Source organism: Schistocerca nitens, chromosome 2 (genome assembly GCF_023898315.1).
Source record: "Schistocerca nitens isolate TAMUIC-IGC-003100 chromosome 2, iqSchNite1.1, whole genome shotgun sequence".
Classification (NCBI taxonomy): domain Eukaryota; kingdom Metazoa; phylum Arthropoda; class Insecta; order Orthoptera; family Acrididae; genus Schistocerca; species Schistocerca nitens.
The window spans coordinates 1165116377-1165135314 of record NC_064615.1 but is presented as its reverse complement, the minus strand read 5'-3'; the positions used below and the strand labels follow the sequence as shown (position 1 = coordinate 1165135314).

The 18938-nt window shown below is 41.8% G+C and overlaps 1 protein-coding gene across 1 annotated transcript in view; it reads right to left on the bottom strand.

Annotated features, from left to right (window-relative positions):
* LOC126235626 (cilia- and flagella-associated protein 57-like) overlaps positions 1 to 18938 on the bottom strand; it is a 168153-nt gene that overhangs the window by 148807 nt on the left and 408 nt on the right. The gene's annotated exons all lie outside the window — the stretch shown is intronic.

Genomic DNA, 18938 nt, shown 5'->3' with positions numbered 1-18938 from the left:
TCTCTTGAACTGTGGTTATCTTTCCGAGATTATGATACTGAAATCGGAAAATTGGGTAAGATAAATGTGGTGTCACCGCCAGACACCACACTTGCTAGGTGGTAGCCTTTAAATCTGCCGCGGTCCGTTAGTATACGTCGGACCCGCGTGTCGCCACTATCAGTGATTGCAGACCGAGCGCCGCCACACGGCAGGTCTAGAGAGACTTCCTAGCACTCGCCCCAGTTGTACAACCGGCTTCGCTAGCGATGGTTCACTGACAAAATACGCTCTCATTTGCCGAGACGATAGTTAGCATAGCCTTCAGCTACGTCATTTGCTACGACCTAGCAAGGCGCCATGTTCAGTTACTATTGATATTATGAACCATGTACAGTCAAGAGCGACGCTCATCATTAATGGATTAAAGTTAAGTATTCCACCAGCTACGTCCGTTTTTCTAAATTCTAATTTCCTTGACCTGTTCCAGACCTCACGCCAGCCTGCGTGAGCTAAAACGCGTGCCTTTCGGCTTCCTCTAATAAAACGGTGTTGGCTCTCCTGCCAACCCACAACAATAAATCTTGCGATTTTTTACATGTTATGTAAGAAATTGTATTTTTGTCTGCCTACTTGCAGGTACTGTACTGCCTCCATTACACAGAAACCCACACACATGCAAACTATCACTCGGACTGTTCGCTTGTGAAATCAAAATAAGCTACAAGGATATCATGTTAGTACAGCTTCACGAAGGGTTTGGATACAGTCAGACATTATCTCTGGATTACATTATTTACGTAAAGTTGTCACTTACAACTTTTATATTACCATTATTGGCAATTACTGACTTTTAAATTATCAGTTATGCTTTGTATTCTATTTTATACTTTTTTGTGAAGGTACTGAGTAGAGTGTAAGAAGAACTGAACACATTTTTGGAATTTACTACAGTTATTATATGCAGGAGAAATATTTGAGAAAATTTATTGATTCACTATCCACTTTATTATTGAGAATTTTTTCTCCTTGCTTTTTATGATGTATAAAAATTCCTTCCATTAAATCCACTGTATGTTCTTTATGAAAGTGACAGAGTATCTCAAGAACTTCTTTTATGTTTCTGAATTATGTCCAACGTTTTTTATGTCTATTGCCATTGTTGAATTTATGAACTGCTTATGTGCATACCAGTTGCGATCAGGGGACGTAGTACGAAATTTTCTACCAGTCTGGCCTATGTACTAAGTTGAGCTAGTTCTACATGTATTTTTGTATATTCGGGAGTCTGAGAATTTATATTTCTTATTTTTTAAGATGTGCACTAATTTATGCTGTAGTTTATGGAGAAAGCTACGTTCACATTATGTGATTTAAGTAGATTTGCGTTTCTTTATTTTTTTAATTTTTATTTATTTATTTATTTATTTATTTATTTATTTATTTTTTTGAGAAATGCTGCCTAAGTAAGGTATTATTAGTTCCATCAGAAGAGCCAGGAATTTTTTTCCCTTTTGCTGTTTCCTTATGTATTTTGCCTATCACTGAGCTGGGGAAGTTTGTAGCCACTGCAATTTGCCTCTCTCTACGTTCTTTGTTCAATGGAATTTTGTTTGATGTTTGTACCATCGTTTTGTATGCAGTCTTCTTGTGTATATATGGATGAAATGATGTGGCAGCAATTGTGATGCTGGATATTGTCTTTTGCTGTATATCTTGATATTGTGCCTGTTGTGATTTTCTGTACACAGATGACTGCTATTATGTTTCTGATAATCAGCTGTGAAATTATTCTCTTGCGCCCCTAACTGATCAAGTTTTTGATGTTAGTGATGTCACCTTTGGCTATAAATAACGTATCTGCTACTTGTATTTTGTAATGCTCTATGTCTTTAAGCAGTGTTCCTGGGTGCTGAATATTTTTTCTTCTAGATGGTTTATGATAATGTCTGCTACTGTGTCATGTATGGATGAGCCTATGGCTAGTCGATCTGATTGTTGATGAATATTGGCAGTGTATGTAAAATAATTCTAGTTGAGGTTCAGTAACTCTATAAATTGAATAAATTTTTTGTGCTTTAATAAATTATTGTTTGTGACAGCAATGGCTACTTTAACAGGGATATTAGAATACCGCTTGATGAAGTCTAGTGATATAAAGTGGGCACCATATGGAATATTTATTACTCTTACTTCAGTGATTAATGTGGTACTGTTCGTTAAAGTATCAGTTTCTTCAATTGCGAAGTAAATTTTATAAAAAAAAATGAGTTTTAAGATAGTTTGTGTGCAAGACTGTTCATACTGTTAACTACTGGTCTGATTGAACATCTTTCCTTATGTACTGTAGTTTGGGATGGTGATGTATGTCTTTTCATATTCTGTCTGGAAGAAATATATTTTCTTTAACTGTCCTTTAATTTTCATATGCAGCTGTTTTATTTGAGTTTGTGTTAAGTTGTGAACTATGTTATTTTCTGTAAAAAATTTAAAGAGTGCTTTGCACGTATTCAGTATCTTTCACATTTACAATCGTGTGGCCTTTATCTGCTTTTGTGGTTATTAGCTGATTCTCTCTAATTTTTTTGTTTATATTGCTTTTTGCCTTTGAAACATTTTGTTTGAGACTACAGTTATCTTCATATCTCACTAGTTCCTTCTCTAGAAGTGTGTTTATTTTGTAACCTATGGCAGATTTTTAATTGCTATTCAATTTTGCAGTTTTTTGCATTCTTAATTGCCACTACAAGTTGTTTTAGTGTGATGTCCGATATGTTTTACCTTGCATTGTATTTAAAACGTTTAACGTGTTTATCTCTTTCTTATTGAATACTATATGTGCGTCGTTCAGTACTCTACTCGCGAATTTAAACTCGTAATCACCTTTTCAGCGCTATTAATGTTATTCAAACGTCTTGATTTTGGAGGTTTTGCGGAAAATGTGACGTAAATATTTTTGGAGTTATTGCACGTTATGTTATGTTTCTAGGAGCTGTAGGAAACAGAAATGTAAACTCCAGGTTTGGCAGAAACCTGAAATTGTATATACGTATAATACACTTGCAGCAGAGTTGATTTTTCCATATTTTTCAATATTGAATGAATAATTTTGGTAAAATCTAACACTATGCAAAACATAAAAACTATGTAAATTATCTACTTCTAGGTTCTGACTTAGTCTTGAAATTGTAATTATTATATAATCTAGCAATCAGTGATGTGGTATGGCACTTGGGTTTTGTATCACGAAATTTTCAGCAATAATCCGCTTTTGAATGGTTCCATAAAAGCATTTAGGTGTGCACATGATTCCTTTAAAAATTTCTGTTTGTTTTGTTTTATAAGATCGGATGATACTTATTGCTGGGCTTCACTCAGGAAAATGTTCCTTTCCAACTGCGAAATACGAAACGACAAGGCAATAATCTGTTTTAATAAACATAATCTGTATGGTTGCATGAGGTTGCTGGGGGCACAAGCTTTTCAGTTTATAAATGCAGTCTCCATGTCTTTCTGCCCTCTGCCTGCTGTAGAACTCGGTTATATTTTCGTTGTGAGCTGTACAGGACTTCAATTTTGGAGCAACATAAATGTCGAATAAATTAATCTGAATTCCTGCTAAACGTTTTTCGTACTGGCATTTATGATAAATATCATGTGGCAGGTGCATTAATATTTACGTGTGAAGAACTGATAAAGACTGCTATGGCTGTTTCATGACATACACTTTTCTGATGAGCAACAATCATTAAATTTTCCAACGGCGAACTTTTTTCTAATTACGGAAACTGTGATACTGACGAACTCTTAAAGACAACTGCTAGCAAGGAAATTTTGTATAGTTAAGATTTTAAATATAATTATGGAGATTATAAAGAACTTGGTCGTCATGAATGTGAACGAATCTTATCAAGAATATAATCCATCTTACTACAGTAGCTTGTTAGTACATTCAGTAGACAGTAATTCCCTATCCTATTTACAGTTATTCAAAGTATTTTTCAGGTACCGTTTCCAACCATATGTGAGGCCCCTATAGAGTAAGAAACTGACAAAGACCGAAAGAGAGGAGCAAACATCACTATGTCAAAGACCTGGATACAAACTGTTTCGTCATTACCAGTTTCTCTGATAAAGAACCAGTCATTATATTTTTTATGCATACCCACATGCTGCAATTATACATATTTTTAGGTCCATCATATATCAGTTTTATTCGAGTGCAGCTCTCATCTGATTAGTATTTGTGAAGCCTCCCTTGTGTCTTTTAATAAAAAGATTGGGCTTAATTTCACCTGCCACACAGGGATTTTCAGGCAGTTTCCCACTTTTACTAGAAAGTTCCCAACGGCAGGGATTACTGTAGATGCAGTCACATTAGGAGCAGAGGAAGTACTTTTACATCCATCTAGGTTACACATCTTTCTGTTTTTCTAAGAAAGAATCATAATGAGATGAGATCAAATAATCGAGGTGAAAACTTCTGCCGGCCGCGATAGCCGTGCGGTTCTGGGCACTACAGTCCGGAACCGCAGGACTGCTACGGTCGCAGGTTCGAATCCTGCCTCGGGCATGGATGTGTGTGGTGTCCTTAGGTTAATTAGGTTTAAATAGTTCTAAGTTCTAGGGGACTGATGACCTAAGACGTTAAGTCCCATAGTGCTCAGAGCCATTTGAACTATTTGAAAACTTCTGCATACAATTATTTCTCTCCATCTACCGATTTTTTGATACTTTGCTAGTTTCTTTTTCTCCCACCAAAGAGTTTTTAATAGGAAATTCATCATCATACTAATGCCACACCAAATGATAGAAATTTAATGTTTCTTCTAGCAGCCCACATGAATTTTGTGTGGATATATACCCATACATTTGCCCAGTAATATCACCATTCATAATTAATGACTACTAAAGACGTTGGTGCTAAGTGTGGCTACACATCCTAAATGTAACAAAAAACATAATAAATCTACTGAAAATCTACTCCATGAGCAACAGCACCTGCTAGTGTTGGGCAGGAGTTTCATCGTACATCAGCATCGTTGTCTGTTATAGAGAATGTAAGAAGAAGTACTAATAATGCTGTTAAAAGTCAAAATCTTACTTATTTGGGAAATGCAATTCAATTACCAATCAAATCTAATGTAACAGACATTGCTATAAAAATATTATCACAAATTTTTGAGGCTTTGACATTCATATTATGGATTTTCAAATGTTCAAATGCGTGTGAAATCTTATGGGACTTAACTGCTAAGGTTATCAGTCCCTAAGCTTACACACTACTTAACATAAATTATCGTAGGGACAAACACACACTCCCATGCCCGAGGGAGGACTCGAACCTCCGCCGGGACCAGCCGCACCGTCCATGACTGCAGCGCCTGAGACCGCTCGGCTAATCCCGGGCGGCTATTATGGATCTGATCACCTCAAATTAGAGATCTGGGCTGACCTAGTTTGGGTCGAAAAATATTCTTATGAGCTCACTGACTATTCCCACACATGCTCCATTAAAAATTACCAACGTCCTTGGGCCTGTTCGGGTGGAGTTTAGTTTCTTATAGGCTGATAGACTGTATATCTGTTCATTAGAAATCTATTACCAATGAATAGCTTTTTCACTCAATTATGAATCCAGACTGCATTTCTAATACTGTAAGTTTTTACTCAGACTTAAAACATTACAATATTAACTACAAAATTTTAAGTTGTCAGATTGCTTTACCAAATTCCTGAATACAAAGACTGAACTTGGAGTTGAAATAAATTCTAATGTAGAAATTATAGCTGTTACCATATTGGAATGACAAAATTTGGTTTCTGATATTCTGTACATACTGAAGCTATATTTACTTTCTGTGACGTAATAAAGGCTGAAAATCTAACACATTTGTAATGATACAGCGTAATAGTTGTTAATATTACTATAACCTATATTATGTTCACTAAATTATTTTATATGACTATATACAAATTCATTTTTTTAATAAGCAAAGAAATGATGGTATCCACTCCATGAGAATAAAAATAAGAATATTAGAAATTAATTTCTGTTTTTATATTTCGTTCCAAGAGAATATGATCTATGCAAAAATAATAATAACCAGTGAATAAGCAGGCAAAATTAATCGTAATAATAAATAATCATAGTAATAAATAAATGCTAAAATATCATCTATAGAAACCAACATGAGTTTTCTTGTAACTTGTGATTGAAACTGTGTTGACATATGTTACCCTGGTTTGACAAACTTACTTTATTAGAAAGCAGTAGCCTTCCCATAAAACGTGGTATTGATGCAGAACCTACTGGAAGCACTGAAGACAATGAATTCATCATAACACGTGAAAACTGGTGCATATTGTGCCTCAGACCAGAAGTTCCTGTAGTCAGCTATTTGTGCAAGACTTCTTCAAGATAACTGCGTGACTGATTTTTCCTCTATTAATTACATTAATCACTTATATAATTTAATTTCATTGTATTTTTTGGATTTCATGTCCACTGATTCCTTACATTTCATTTCAGGATTGTATGTTCACGTCCTAATAGACTTTTCTCCATGACAACCCTCTGCCACAGTGCGTAGTGGTAAGTGAGTGTGACGAGCAAAAATCCGCGAAATATGGAGCAATAAATACGCTTAGGAAAAGCTGTATACTCTGTGTCTTACGAACTTTACTGTGCAGGTGCGAATATATTATTTCATTTTTTTTATTAATTGGAACACTGGAGGACGTACCGGATAATATCAGTTTAATGGGAGGTGTTTGATTAATTTTGCCAAGCGATTATTGCCAAAGGCTCCTAGATTTTCCGAAATCGACAGCAGTGGAGGAAACAAATGCCTGCATAAAGAAGTCTTTCATATGGTTGCAAATAAAGGTACTCAGATTAACAACGTATGTGAGAAACCAAACATCAGGAGACGTAAGAGCGCAAGGATTTGGCCGAAACCTATAGGAGAAGGCACATAACCAGCAGACGCAAATTCCGTCCATTTCAGAATCACACATGATTTTTGTAATAATGTTATAATCCATATATAACGGGTATCGCCAACAATTACACCAATTCAGACTGGTTATGGGCGCTGAAAAGCGAAATTGTCAACGAAATCAACAAGACAGTCCACAGTCCAAGAGCTCATCCTGGGACCAGAAACATCTTCCATCTCAATCGATTCAGTGACTGATGATAATGCCAGTGTACATTTTCCAAGCGAATTTTTTAGTTCGTTGAATATACCTGGAATGCTGTTGCAATGCCTCAAATTGAAGGTTGGCTCGCGAGTCATTTTACTGTGCGATCTAAATTCGCCAAAACTATGTAATGACACAAGACTCTGCATCACGCAGCTCCACAGTAACATCATCGGAGCGAGTATAATGACTACTAAACAAAATAGTCAGATGGTTTTTATACCACAAACACCCTATTGTCATGTGGGTTGGCCTTCAACTTAAGACAACTGCAGTTCCCATTTAAATTAGCATACTGTATGACCATCAACAAAGCTTAGGAGCAAACATTCAAGTACTGTGGCGTTAACTTAATGGAATCATGTTTCTCTGACGGAGTACTGTACGTAGCGTGCTCACATTTCTTCGTTTACAGTCGCTCAGGGAAACTGCAAATATGGTTTAGAAGGAAGTATTGAGAAAACAAGATGTTATACTTATGTATACGCAAAGAAAAATAAATGCCTAATGAAATAAAGTAACTTCCCTTCCTTTCCAGCTTCATTTAAATAATGTTAAGACAATATTACTAAACTAGTATCGGCCCCGTGGTGCTACCCGGAATTAAAAACGCGTAACGTAATATTAATGCCAATATGGGTGGATCAGGGTGAAGATTGTATAAGCGATTATACTCACTAATACTGTAAAGTTCGAAAGCCATAGAGTACGAAGTGTTCCACATTGCGCATTGTACTGAGATATCTGCCAACCACGATTATCCACTTCCAGCCACAACAGTATGGATGAGAAACGTTGAGGACTCTGTCATCATAACATTTCACCGTCAATATATGGTAACATTCGTAAGTCATATATTATTTAGTTTTACCTATGAGTATTTCTTGTTCGATATTTCAGAGATTTTTACGCACCACACTCACTCATTGCCACGCACGGTGCCAAACTACCCCACCAACAGGTTAATTGCATTCGTAGTACCCTTAATGAGATATACACCTGATTGCATCTCGTGTCTAGAATGGTACTTGTTACGGTGTAAAGTCAGCGCCAACACGTCAGAGAAGAGACGGCTTGAGAAGAGGTCAGCCAATCGCACGCTGACAGTCCTCCCTCCAGGACGACAACGCGACAACAGTGGCCCCTGGGTAAAGAGGACGTAAGCGCCGCGCCCGGCTGGTGGCAGCCCTCTTCGATAGCAACTGTAACGTTCGCCACCTCATTAGCCGACCCATCGTAGCCTCTATCATTAGCAATCGCTATGTAGCAGAGACCTGTATATGTCTATTCTGAAGAAGACACTATTTTGTATGTCGCCCTTTGTTTGCGACACGTAAGGCATTTCGTAGCCGTTATGGTATGCATTTTGAAGTCCATTTTTACTGGATTTTTTCCTTGTTCCAGCCCGCACTTTTGCCTTTCAAGTTTGGCGGTCAAAGGGAAGGAAGATTAGGGTTTAACATACCATCGACGACGAACGAGGTCATTAGAATCGGAGCATGATCTTGGAAAGAACACTGCAGTCTCTTTTTCAGAGCTGAAGCCAGAGATAAATTCTGCCGAAATTTTTACAAAGGCACAGACGGTGTTTAGAAAGGATAGATTGCATGCAACCGGTGGTGGCGTGTTTGTCGCTGTTAGTAGTAGTTTATCCTGTAGTGAAGTAGAAGTGGATAGTTCCTGTGAATTATTATGGGTGGAGGTTACACTCAACAACCGAGCTAGGTTAATAGTTGGCTCCTTTCACCGACCTCCCGGCTCAGCAGCATTAGTGGCAGAACAACTGAGAGATAATTTGGAATACATTTCACATAAATTTTCTCAGCATGTTATAGTCTTAGGTGGAAATTTCAATTTACCAGATATAGACTGGGACACTCAGATGTTTAGGATGGGTGGTAGGGACAGAGCATCGAGTGACATTATACTGAGTGCACTATCCGAAAATTACCTCGAGCAATTAAACAGAGAACCGACTCGTGGAGATAACATCTTGGACCTACTGATAACAAACAGACACGAACTTTTCGACTCTGTAAGAGCAGAACAGGGAATCAGTGATCATAAAGCCGTTGGAGCATCCTTGAATATGGAAGTTAATAGGATTATAAAAAAAGGGAGGAAGATTTATCTGTTTAGCAAGAGTAATAGAAGGCATATTTCAGACTACCTAACAGATCAAAACGAAAATTTCTGTTCCGACACTGACAATGTTGAGTGTTTATGGAAAAAGTTCAAGGCAATCGTAAAATGCGTTTTAGACAGGTACGTGCCGAGTAAAACTGTGAGGGACGGGAAAAACCCACCGTGGTTCAACAACAAAGTTAGGAAACTACTGCGAAAGCAAAGAGAGCTTCACTGCAAGTTTAAACGCAGCCAAAACCTCTCAGACAAACAGAAGCTAAACGATGTCAAAGTTAGCGTAAGGAGGGCTATGCGTGAAGCGTTCAGTGAATTCGAAAGTAAAATTCTATGTACCGACTTGACAGAAAATCCTAGGAAGTTCTGGTCTTACGTTAAATCAGTAAATGGCTCGAAACAGCATATCCAGACACTCCGGGATGATGATGGCATTGAAACAGAGGATGACACGCGTAAAGCTGAAATACTAAACACGTTGTTCCAAAGCTGTTTCACAGAGGAAGACCGCACTGCAGTTCCTTCTCTAAATCCTCGCACAAACGAAAAAATGGCTGACATCGAAATAAGTGTCCAAGGAATAGAAAAGCAACTGGAATCACTCAACAGAGGAAAGTCCACTAGACCTGACTGGATATCAATTCGATTCTACACAGAGTACGCGAAAGAGCTTGCGTCCCTTCTAACAGCCGTGTACCGCAAGTCTCTAGAGGAACGTAAGGTTCCATATGATTGAAAAGAGCACAGGTGGTCCCAGTCTTCAAGAAGGGTCGTCGAGCAGATGCGCAAAACTATAGACCTATATCTCTGACGTCGATCTGTTGTAGTGTGGTGTCACAGCCAGACACCACACTTGCTAGGTGGTAACTTAAATCGGCCGCGGTCCTGTAGTACATGTCGGACCCGCGTGTCGCCACTGTGTGATCGCAAACCTAGCGCCACCACATGGCAGGTCACAAGACACGGACTAGACCTCGCCCCAGTTGTACGGAAGACATAGCTTGCGACCAGACCTACCAAGTCTTCCTCTCATTTGCCGAGAGACAGATAGAATAGCCTTCAGCTTAGTCCATAGCTACTACCTAGCAAGGCGCCATTTGTATCAGTGCTTATAGCTTCCTAATATTCAAGAGAGATGTATTCCAACAAGAGAATAAAGTTAAGTATTATAAAACTACGTACTTTTCTTTAGTGCATTAATAAGTCTCCTGTTCCAGTACTTCAAGCCCGTCTGCGTTAGTTTAGCGTGCACCTAGCTACCTCATTGTGTCTATGCTGTGTGAACTAGACACAACATTATTTGGCGCCGAGGAGTGGTGCCGCGCCCACGTTACATAAATTGATTGTACTTTGCTCTGATTCGCTTGTGTCATGGCTTCGCCACAATCTCCAGATGTACTGTCCGAATTTTTTCGCTTGCAGAATCAGCAGACGCAGGCGTTATTGGAAGCCCTTGGACAGCTCGTCCAGGGTCAACGTGCGCTGCAAACCGATGCGGCGGCCGCCGCTTCTTCGCTACCGCTGCCACAAAACGCTGTTGCACCTCCTTTTCGACCATACGTGGCGGCCGAAGAGTCGTGGACTGAGTGGTCCCGACAATTTGCCTTCCATCTAGCAGCCTACAGAATTCAAGGTAATGAGCGGCAGCCGTTTTTGCTTTCTTGTGTCGGTGTGTCTACCTACCGTGTGATTGTGAAATTGTTTCCCCGACGCGACGTAGCAACTCTGTCCTACGAAGAAATTTTGTCTGCTTTAGATGCCTATTTCAAAGAAACAGTAAATGTAGTTGCAAAACGGTATACGTTCTTTCGTACAAAACGTACGGCCGGTCAGACTAATAGGGAGTGGGTAGCAACTTTGCAAGGACTTACTAGGGAGTGTGCATTTGAATGTGACTGTGGACTTCCTTATTCAGACACTATGGTGCGTGATGCAATAGCACAGAACGTTTCTGATGTTCGCATAAGGGAACAGATTTTGAAACTAGTTAATCCCTCCCTTCAACAAGTGATAGACATATTGGATAGGCAAGACACACTTGACTTTGCTCAGGAATCATTTGAAACTTCGCCAGCCGTGTGTCACATTAACCGGCCCGCCGGCCGCGCTGCCCGGGACGCTACACGGCCCTCGCGCCCGTCCGCACAGCAGCGGCAGCCTAGCTCGCAAACCCGTGCGCCGCGTAAGCAAGCCACTGCAGTGAAATCATGCCCGCGGTGTGCAACTAGACATTCGCGTGAAAATTGCCCGTCACGCCAAGCTATTTGCTTTTACTGTCAAAAGAAGGGACATGTTCAAAGTGTTTGCCAGAAAAAGCTTCGATCAGACAATCACACAAATTCCAGGCCTTTTGCTTCGCGCCGGAATCGACCCCAGGACAATCAGGCTCGTGGACCTTCACCCATGGACATTCATGTAGTTCATTCCCACCCGTCCAGTGACACTTTAGCTAACAGTGACTGTGTTCGTCCCACAAAAAGTGTGCGTCGACGTCGCAGGAAATTCCGTAAAGTCGCAAGTGCTTCTGTACCTGTATCAGTTCAAATTGCACGTGACAGTCGCTCTTGTCGTCAGCAGGACAATAAACTTTTTGTAGACTTGGACTTTGAAGGCAAAGTGATCCCATTCCAGCTCGATACCGGAGCTGCAGTTTCGTTGCTCAATCACGACACGTACAAACAACTGGGCGCCCCGCCATTGCGTGCCGCAAATGTTAAGTTACATAGTTACTCAGGACAGCATATACCTGTGTTAGGACAGTGCAGCCTTATTGCAACATACAGGGGACAAACTAAACTTGTGTCATTTTACGTTCTTCATTCTTCTACGGCAGTGAACTTGTTTGGTTTAGATTTATTTCAGTTGTTTAACTTGTCTATCGTCAATCAGGTCCTATCAGTGAATCAGACTGTGCCTTCAGCCAGTGTTTCTAGTCTATGTGACGAATTTGCAGACATTTTTGCACCGGGCCTTGGTTGCGCTAAGAACTATGAAGCACACTTGGAACTGAACGTGAACGCGCAACCAAAATTTTTCAGAGCGCGCAATGTTCCCCACGCATTGCGTGATGAGGTCGCAAGAACATTGCACGATTTAGAATCTCAAGGTGTAATTGAACGTGTGCAGGCTTCTCTCTGGGCCTCACCCTTAGTCATTTTGCCAAACCCTTCCGGAAAATTGCGACTTTGTGTGGACTTCAAGGCAACTGTGAATCCACACCTTGTGACTGCTACTTTTCCTTTGCCCCGCCCGGAAGATCTTTTTGACAAACTGTGCCCGGGAAAATATTTTTCCAAATTGGACCTAGCAGATGCGTACTTGCAGATACCTGTGGACGAAGAATCCCAGCGCGTCTTGGTGGTAAACACGCATCTTGGCTTGTATCGCTTCAAATGACTGCCATTCGGGTGTGCATCCACACCTGCTTTATTTTAGCATTAATTCCAAACAGGTTTGTGCGCAATGCTTCTTCCATTTCAGCTCCGCTTCATCGCTTACGCCGTAAAGGTGTTCCGTTCGTCTGGACGACGGAATGCGAACGCGCCTTTCGCCAGTTGAAATCGGCGTTACTTTCAAATACTTGCCTTACGCCATTCGATCCCCAGAAACCCCTTTTGTTGATGGTAGATGCATCGGATTTCGGGATCGGTGCTGTGCTTGCGCACAAAGATGGCTCGCATGATCGCCCTATTGCCTTTGCGTCCAAATTGCTCTCTTCTGCGCAAAGAAATTATTCACAGATAGAGAAAGACGCTTTAGCTCTCGTGTTTGGTGTTACCAAGTTCCATGTCTTCTTGTATGGTCGTCACTTTACCATCATCACAGACCACAAACCGTTGACATCGCTTTTTCATCCGAACAAGCCTGTACCTCCACGTACAGCGCAGAAATTCATTCGCTGGTCACTTTTTCTCTCGCAGTACCGCTACGATATCTTGTATCGGTCCACTGCTAAGCACGGAAACGCTGATGCGTTGTCCCGTTTGCCTGTTGCTGAGGATAAAGCATTCGATTCTTCCGAACTTGCTTGCATGTTCATTGATTCGGAAGCCGATGACGTGGTCGCATCTTTTCCGATTGATTTTCGTCGTGTAGCTACAGCCACAGCTGCTGATCCTGTCCTTGCTACTGTTTTGCGTTTTGTTGCTACGCAATGGCCCTTGTCAAAGTCACGGATCGAAGATCCTTTGGTTCGCCGTTTTTTTGCTCACAAGGAGAGACTTTTTGTACGACGTGGTGTTTTGTTGTTGCGTTCCGATAATGATCAGTCCAGAGTCGTGGTCCCACGTTCGTTACAGTACTCTGTCTTACGGCTTCTCCACCAAGGACATTGGGGTATAGTGCGTACGAAACAACTTGCTCGTCAGCACTGTACTTGGTTCGGCATCGATGCTGCGATTACGAATATGTGCTCCTCTTGCGTGGCGTGTGCCGAACAACAATCCGCACCGCCGCGGAAATTCTTTGCATGGCCGAAAGCCACTTCCCCTTGGCAACGATTGCATATCGATTTTGCTGGTCCATTCTGGAATGCTCGATGGTTGGTTGTGGTCGATGCTTTCAGTAATTTTCCTTTTGTTGTCCGAATGTCTTCCACGACGTCTTCTGCCACAATCCAAGCCTTGTCTGCTATCTTTTGCATTGAGGGTCTTCCGCAGACTATTGTTTCCGACAATGGCCCACAATTCATGTCCGCAGAATTTCAGTCATTCTGCAAGGCCAATGGTATTCAACATCTGACGTCCGCGCCGTTTTCGCCTCAGTCCAACGGTGCCGCGGAACGATTGGTCCGGACTTTCAAGTCACAGATGTTGAAATTGAAAGAGTCGCATTCTCGGGAGGATGCATTGTTGCTCTTTTTGTCTTCGTATCGCTCTCAGCCCCGCGATTGTCGCTCGCCGGCTGAGTTGCTCCATGGTCGTTCTCATCGCACCTTGATGTCTTTGCTGCATCCGCCACATCAGGTTCCTGTGCAGCGGCTGACTCCTGCTTTTGCTCCTGGCGACGTTGTCTATTATCGCAACTATCGCGGTTCACGGCGTTGGCTCGCAGGGCGCATTCTTCGCTGCCTCGGCCGCGCGATGTATTCGGTTTTGGGGGCTCTGGTGAGGTGCGTCGGCATCTCAATCAGCTGCGCCTCTGTCGTCGCCTGGGTTCTGCCGCTCCCCGTCTGCTTTCAGCGGCGGTGCCGTCAGGTCAGCGCCCTGGGGACCCATCTACTGGCTCGCCTCATCCCCAGGTGTTACCGACGCTGCCTTCCATTTTGCCTCATGGCGTCGCGCCGCCGCCGCAGCCGCTGCCGGCGCCGCCCGCAGCGGACGCTTCGCTGCAGCCGCCTGGCGCCTCCCAGGGTCACGCGCCGCCGCTCGCTTCCCGTGACCAGCCGTCCTCCACCATGGACCTCTTGCCCGCTCCGGACCAGATGCCGTCTTCGCCCGTCAGGGGCTCCGATCACATGGAGGTCGACCCTTCGGCCCCTCCTGTCTCATTACGTGCGCATACACCCCATGTTGACGTGCACCCTGGACTAGGTTTGCAGGCGTTTCCTAGCTCCCCTCGGACCGAATGGCCGGGTGCGGGTGGCACAGCCTCGCCTGTTGTTAGGCTCCCCACCTCATCGCATACGTCAACATGGGGTCCTCCCCACGGCGGGCGGAAGCCTTATCTCACGACCGTTCGCCGATTTGCGGGGGAGGAATGTGGTGTCACAGCCAGACACCACACTTGCTAGGTGGTAACTTAAATCGGCCGCGGTCCTGTAGTACATGTCGGACCCGCGTGTCGCCACTGTGTGATCGCAAACCTAGCGCCACCACATGGCAGGTCACAAGACACGGACTAGACCTCGCCCCAGTTGTACGGAAGACATAGCTTGCGACCAGACCTACCAAGTCTTCCTCTCATTTGCCGAGAGACAGATAGAATAGCCTTCAGCTTAGTCCATAGCTACTACCTAGCAAGGCGCCATTTGTATCAGTGCTTATAGCTTCCTAATATTCAAGAGAGATGTATTCCAACAAGAGGATAAAGTTAAGTATTATAAAACTACGTACTTTTCTTTAGTGCATTAATAAGTCTCCTGTTCCAGTACTTCAAGCCCGTCTGCGTTAGTTTAGCGTGCACCTAGCTACCTCATTGTGTCTATGCTGTGTGAACTAGACACAACATGTAGAATTTTAGAACATGTTTTTTGCTCGCGTATCATGTCGTTTTTGGAAACCCAGAATCTACTCTGTAGGAATCAACACATATTCCGGAAACAGCGATCGTGTGAGACCCAACTCGCTTTATTTGTTCATGAGACCCAGAAAATATTACATACAGGCTCCCAGGTAGATGCTATTTTCCTTGACTTCCAGAAGGCGTTCGATACAGTTCCGTACTGTCGCCTGATAAACAAAGAGCCTACGGAATATCAGACCAGCTGTGTGGCTGGATTGAAGAGTTTTTAGCAAACAGAACACAGCATGTTGTTATTAATGGAGAGACGTCTACAGACGTTAAGGTAACCTCTGGCGTGCCACAGGGGAGTGTTATGGGACCATTGCTTTTCACAATATATACTGTATAAATGACCTAGTAGATAGTGTCGGAAGTTCCAAGCGCCTTTTCGCGGACGATGCTGTAGTATACAGAGAAGTTGCAGCATAAAAAATTGTAGCGAAATGCAGGAAGATCTGCAGCGGATAGGCACTTGGTGCAGGGAGTGGCAACTGACCCTTAACATAGATAAATGTAATGTATTGCGAATACATAGAAAGAAGGATCCTTTATTGTATGATTATATGATAGCAGAACAAACACTGGTAGCAGTTACTTCTGTAAAATATCTGGGAGTATGCGTGCGGAACGATTTGAAGTGGAATGATCATATAAAATTAATTGTTGGTAAGGCGGGTACCAGGTTGAGATTCATTGGGAGAGTCCTTAGCAAATGTAGTCTATCAACAAAGGAGGTGGCTTACAAAACACTCGTTTGACCTATACTTGAGTATTGCTCATCAGTGTGGGATCCGTACCAGATCGGGTTGACGGAGGAGATAGAGAAAATCGAAAGAAGAGCGGTGCGTTTCGTCACAGGGTTATTTGGTAACCGTGATAGCGTTACGGAGATGTTTAGCAAACTCAAGTGGCAGAGTCTGCAAGAGAGGCGCTCTGCATCGCGGTGTAGCTTGCTATCCAGGTTTCGAGAGGGTGCGTTTCTGGATGAGGTATCGAATATATAGCTTCGCCCTACTTATACCTCCCGAGGAGATCACGAATGTAAAATTGGAGAGATACGAGCGCGCACGGAGGCTTTCAGACAGTCGTTCTTCCCGCGAACCATACGCGACTGGAACAGAAAAGCGAGGTAATGACAGTTGCACGTAAAGTGCCCTCCGCCACACACCGTTGGGTGGCTTGCGGAGTATAAATGTAGATGTAGATGTAGACCCTTGTTCCTCATTTGTTTAACTGGGCCCTCCTTTGAGTTTAATTGGAGTTAGCGGCATTGTCAGGAATTTGGCCATTACTGAAATACAGAAAGTAGGTTTTCTGTAAATATGTGAGCTGTTCCATAAAGAATGATAATAATTTTTTCACAGTCATGATTTTCGCGCTAGAAGTTAATCTTATGATATTACATTAGCTTGATGTATAACAAATGCGCTTTACTAGTTTTATTGGTTGGACTCGTGGTTCCCGTCTGCGAAAATCGGGCAAGCTATGAAAACTTCAGTACCGCATACTACAACAATATCTCACGCATTGAACAATTAGTGGCTTTGAAATTCACCTTCGCCTCAGCAAATCTTCGGCAGGGGCCCATGCAACGTTACTGGAGTGTATGGAGAGTATGTTCTTCCCCACAGCACACTTCGAAGATGGGTTTAATTGCTTAAAAAGGGGAGAGACATTCTACTTCAAAGGAGGATGGAATATGAGCTTCAGTGACTGATCTTACGGAAGAAAACATCAACACCACAGCTGTCACTCTGAGACAAGATTGACGAATAATCTCATCAACACTTTCAGAAATACTGAAAATTTCATTGGATACCATCCACAAGTTAATGAGATAAAATTTACACATGAGACGTGTTTGTGCATTTGGGTTTCAAGACTTCTGATTCCCGAAAGAGAAAAAACCCTCGAAAACACCAGTGCACGTGGAGGCTAAATACTGAATACTGAAAGCTGAAGAAATCACTCACGGAGATTTTAGTCTTACATATTAGTGCTCTTCAATTTTCCATCGCCTTTTAATCTTCATTTTTCTTTATTTATTCTGAATTCTTAGATAATTTGAAATTTATTTATGCTGAGAATACATCTCAGCCACTAATACGTGACGCTATATCACTATATCTGTATATACTTTGAACCTATTAGAATAAAATTCAGTAACCGTTGGGCCCGAGCAGAACATCTCTACTGAATCTCTTTTAACCTTGCAATATAAAATAACTCAACGTTAATAACCGAACCGAGGAATCTTCAGGAATTCAAATATTTTTTGGCAGTTCTACATTAAATTATTCCATTTACAGCAAAGTAAAAAATAAATGTTGAGTAGTATACTCGCAATTATTCTACAAGCTCCAAAAACAATTGTAACGAAAAAATGTCATTTCTGTGTTATTGGGAATAAAAAAGAAACCTGTGTTCCGTCAAAAGAATATAGATGCAGACGGAGAAGTACCCGCCCAGTTAGACGTGCATGTTAAGGTGCTGCTTTCGGGATGGTGAGGTACGCTGGCCCCTGGTTGAATCCGCCCGGTGTGTTAGCGACGAGGATCGCTGTGATGACCAGCGTGGACGCGGGTTTTAGGCTGTTTCCCACATCCCACTACGTGAATACCAGACTGTTACTCAAATCACGCTTCAATTACACGATTTAGAAACATTCATAAAATGTTCTCTCACTTTCACACGAATAATACTATATATATATATTCCGTCCTGGGGGGTAATGGGGTGGCGAGAGGAAGGACATCTGGCTACCCCTTCAATTAACCATGCCAAATCCGTTAACAACCATGCCGAGCCTGCACTGATGCTCCACAAAAGCACAAGAATAAGAAACAGAAGGAGAAGATATCTCAGACAGAGAAATGAGATCATGCATACGGCATTATATGTTTAAAAACTATGTACATAATTTCTTAACTAGGTTATCAAATAGTATTTGCAAATAAACAGCAACTACACTTTGTTGTAAGGGATACATTCGAACAAATCTCCCAGTCATAAAATAAACTTATGAATTATCTTTTTCATACAATGTGCTATAGTTATTTTCACATTTACAGAACAATTTACATCAGTGGATACCAACTAAAAGACTGTAATTAAGGAGCATTGCTTTTCCACCCACTGCACGAGATATTCATTAGCAATATGTGTAGTTCTAAATACCGATATCAGCCATTTATCATTTTATGACATAAGGAATGCCGATACTAACACTTACTAATAATTACTGTAACTCACGAAAATAGTTCACAATAGCAGCGCCGATCCACTAGCAGAGTACTGGATTGTTCCAAGTAACTAGAAGTTGTTCTTTGTACAGGCTAAAAAAATGGTTCAAATGGCTTTGAGCTCTATGGGACTTAACTTCTGAGGTCATC